General features: G+C 39.0%; 1 long non-coding RNA gene across 1 annotated transcript; it reads left to right on the forward strand.

Annotated features, from left to right (window-relative positions):
* The first annotated feature begins 1,307 nt into the window (after positions 1 to 1,307).
* LOC148861736 (uncharacterized) lies at positions 1,308 to 4,096 on the forward strand. The gene is made up of 3 exons (XR_016112693.1): positions 1,308 to 2,490; positions 2,726 to 3,665; positions 3,768 to 4,096. It is a non-coding gene; the product is annotated as an uncharacterized LOC148861736 (long non-coding RNA).
* The last annotated feature ends 240 nt before the right edge of the window (positions 4,097 to 4,336 follow it).

Raw genomic sequence — 4,336 nt, forward strand, 5'->3', positions numbered from 1 at the left:
GGTTTAAACCAATCTAAATTAAAACAATTTTGAACAGATTGGATGGTCCATATATTGAATTGGACCAGTCCAAAATGGTCCAAATAATCATTGGATTGGATTGAATCTGGTCTATTTGTAATGGATTTACATTGGACTGGGTCGAATTGGACTAAATCCAGTCCAATTGACACCCCTACACATGAGTATGGGACAGGTGGATTGATTTATGGCCCATTTGGGAGGGCTTCTGCGTTTTGATTGAGCCATAACATGCTCCGGATAAGCTACTTGAAGTAACTGCACTCAACAGTCATAAAATTGGTGTTTGGAACATGCATGATTTTTACCAAACATAGATTCCGTGTTTTCCATATGGAGCCTATCTCGAACTGCAAGAAGCTACTATTGGAAAGCCTTCCCAAACAGGCACTTAATTGGGGCTACAGCCTTGGCCAACACATTAAGAAGCTCGGATCTACTACAGTCCTACCCACTACAGTAAGGCTGTCAATGGACCGGTTTTGGATCGAACCCCATCCAGTCCAAAATCAAATTGGACATCTTGGATGAACCCACAAGATATATTGGATTGGATCAATCTGGTCAAAAATATTTATTAGATTGGATTGGACCTGGTCCGTCTATAATAAATTTATATTGGATTGGGTTGGATTAAGCTAATATCTAGTCCATTGGTATAAGATAAGAATATATGTGTCAATGGACCAGGTTTGAGTTGAAACCAATCTAAATCAAAACGAATTTGAACATATTGGACTGTCCAGACATTGAATTGGACCAGTCCAAAATGATCCAAAATATTTATTAGATTGGATTGGACCTAATCCATTTATAATAGACTCACATTGGACTGGATCGGATTGACCAAATCCAGTCTAATTGACACCCCAACACTACAGAAGATGTTCTCATTCCCAATGTGCTGCTATTTGTGCGTAGATAGGTATGGATAGAGTCCTTGTGGGTAGGAGATCCGGATTGCATTCTCCGGACTCAAATGGGCTGGATCAGAAGTTTACTAATCAATTTGGTGGTGGTCTGAATTCTTTTGCCAGATAATGATTAATGGGCCTAACCGTTCCCACTACATTCCCTTGTTACATAGCATAGCATAGCAAATTCGCACATCCTATCCATCTTTATCCTTTTGCAAGATCGACAGTGATAGAGACATCAAGACCATTTAGTATGATAGCTCGCGAAGCTATGAACTGCTTTCCCTGGGCCATGGGCCTGGGCCCAGCATAATGTAATCTCGGAGAAAATTGAATGAAAAAAATGAGCGGTTCTTCTGCTCTTCATTCGTTTTCCTTCTCTCTCTCTCTCTCTCTCTCTCTCTCTCTTCACCTCTGCTGTGTATTAGTGCTGAAGCTTCTCTGCTCTAACAATGGTGATCTCCATCTTAATTATCTATTTTTTCTTCACATTTTCTTTTTCGCTGTCCTTTGTGTTGAATTACTGGGGTGTAGAGTTTTCTATTCTGTTAAATTTCCTGATTTCTACAATGGACTTGAATTCATTTGTCATCGAATGCAATAACCTAGCGAGGATATACAATTGACGAGATTAGTGATTGTTTTTCTGTAATATCAGCAGCAAATCCAGTAGGATTATACATACTAATCTTTGATGGATTGTCTATTTTTGTGAAGAGGATTATTGCTATTTGCGAACTTAATTGCTTTGCTAGGGCATTTGCAATTCTTTCCGTTCTTCTTCCTCCTTTATGCAGAATTTTCTACTGCGCATAGTGTGTGAAATAGTTACAGCACAAAAAGGAAGGGAGTAATTATGGAAAAGTAGGTTTATCACATCTTACTTATTTACTTTTGTGATTTCGGTCTTGCATGGGATGATTTAAGAGCTATATGCCTATATATACTCTTTAAGCCTTTGTATTAATCACAGAATGATAAACTTGGGAGCCATTGTGCTAGGGGATGGATCCAACATTTGCTCCATGATCACCAACACCAATTCACAGGCATTGCTGTGTAGAAGTGTTTGTTGTCCTGAAGAGGAGTCCAGCACTCTACCTGGACATAGGCCAAAGGCCTCATAACGTAAATCTGTATGTGCTCTGTTCTTCTTTTCTTTCCTCGCATAATCTCTGTTTTGCTTTGTTCTGTGCCATTCGAATCTGTTTGTTTCTGAGTTTTGTGTAACAAACGTCGTGCTTAGTATCATCCCCATGGATGACCCTCATCAGGTATGTGTTCTGAATTGGCTCTTCATGTACATGAATGTATTCCCTGACTCTTACATGCCTTATTACAGTCTGCCATTGAATTAACGCCAAGGTTGTTACGTTTTTCTCTTAATCACAACCCATTGTTATATTATTTACTTGACTAATTAGTGATTTCAGTTATTACATAATAGCCGGTATCTTCCTTGGTTGATCACTTTATATGTTGCTGCTCTGGAATGCAAATGGGATGAGGAATTGTAGGTGCTAGTAGTAATATCTCGTCCACCAGTGAAAGTGTTAGTAATTCCCTCAACTTGTTTACCTTTCATGTTCCACATCTACTACTGTGATAGAAATAACACATTTAATATTTATCTTCATATCATCAACCATCTTACAGCAACCTTGATTGCCCATTTGGAGTTTGGTGACTAAAACCTGAATTAATAGACTGGCTGTTCAGAGTGTTTAAAGTGTAGACCCTCTTTGTTGTGGTAGTGGTCTAAAATTCTATGCATATGTTGTTTACAGGTTTATATGACACGACTGGTTCACATCACATGCTGCATACTGCAGCTAAATTGAAGTTCTATTTTTGGGATGAAGACTGCTTCCATACACTAAGAGATGAATTGTGATTTATTTTTGTGCCACCTTATCGAATTGTTTTAGCTGATCTAAAACTTGTGCCATGCATTGTTAGATTAGGAATGCCATAGAGAAAACCCAACATATGGAAATGGGCAGGGTGTTCATAGTGAAAAAAGGATAAGAAGAGATGACTAAGATTGCATGATTGGAGGCAAAGTAGGGTCGTACATTAACAAAGCATGTGGAAATGAAAAGAGAGCTAAAAGTTTTCTTTTTCTCAATTCCATGTATCTTCTCTTTTGATGTACAAGAGGAACTTCAACCATGAGGGAAATACTTAAACTGAAAATTTGATGGCACACTGGCACCTGAATCTTGGGCTTCAATGTCCTATATAGCCAGTTTTAGTATGTCACTTCATTGAATTACTCATGACTATTCCCCCTTGTTTCCAATTTGGAGCATCTTGTGTTTTATCATGTACTCAAAACATAGGTCGCTTTTAAAGCACAAATCTTGGTAGTGTAACACAATGCATCAGGTTTGTTGTCATCCTAGAGCTGGGCTGTTACATTGGTCAAGCTAAAAGCCTAAAACTGTTGGATTGGAAATTTCGGCTGGGGATTGTTTCTTTTGGAATTGGCACCCTTTCATGGTTTATAAGGCTATAACCTGGTATTGGAAGAATGGAAGTCTTGGTTTTGGGACACAGTAGAGCCTTTTCCTGAAGTTGACATGACAGAAGAGGAACACCAATGTCCTCAAGGAACAATTAATGCACATTTCCTCCACACCCAGTGACAGTGAGTTTACACATCGACATCATGGCGGGCCTCTCTCACAAACCTCAGCCAGTGATCCATCCTCAAGCCTGTCTCAGGTAAATATGCTTCCACAATGTTCTGCTATCTGTGTTAACGACAATACATGGAAGAATCACTGGCATTCTTCCACCATTGAATGATCTTTTCTGGAACTACAGTGCAGCCGACAGCGATAGACATCCACTCGGGAGGCAGCCACGAATTTTGCGTGTACCCTCTCAGCCAGAAAGCATCAATTCTCTGTACTGCTGCACGCTTGCACCCCCGCCCCCAACTATTTGTCATCTTGTCCTGTCCTTCCACATTTTTCATTTTCCAAGAGCAAGATAATACCTGTCTGGCCTTTGCCGTGCTCTCTCAGCAAACAACTAGACAGCAGTGGCGTTTTAATTTGATAATTATAAGAAAACGTTTCAAAATCTGAAATTTGCGTCTCCGCCTCACTTGTGATTAAATGTACTCATTTGTACAAGCAAGGTTCAGACTTCAGAGGCGTTTCATTCACACGGATTTATATTTTTTTAGTTTTTTTTTTTTCAAAATTTGAATTTTGGAGAGGTATTTAAGGGTATTTTTTATTAAAAATGAGTGGAGTCCCGAAACACCTCTGTATCCCATTTCTCGTAACATTTTCTTTAACATTTTTATGGCATTTTCTCGTAACAAACAAATCCCATTTCTTTCATGCTGATTTCCCTAAAAATTTCTCAATCACCTTCGAGACAGG

Source organism: Nelumbo lutea, chromosome 4, assembly GCF_056320005.1.
Source record: "Nelumbo lutea isolate HS-2025 chromosome 4, American lotus-T2T, whole genome shotgun sequence".
In the NCBI taxonomy this organism is placed as follows: Eukaryota; Viridiplantae; Streptophyta; class Magnoliopsida; order Proteales; family Nelumbonaceae; genus Nelumbo; species Nelumbo lutea.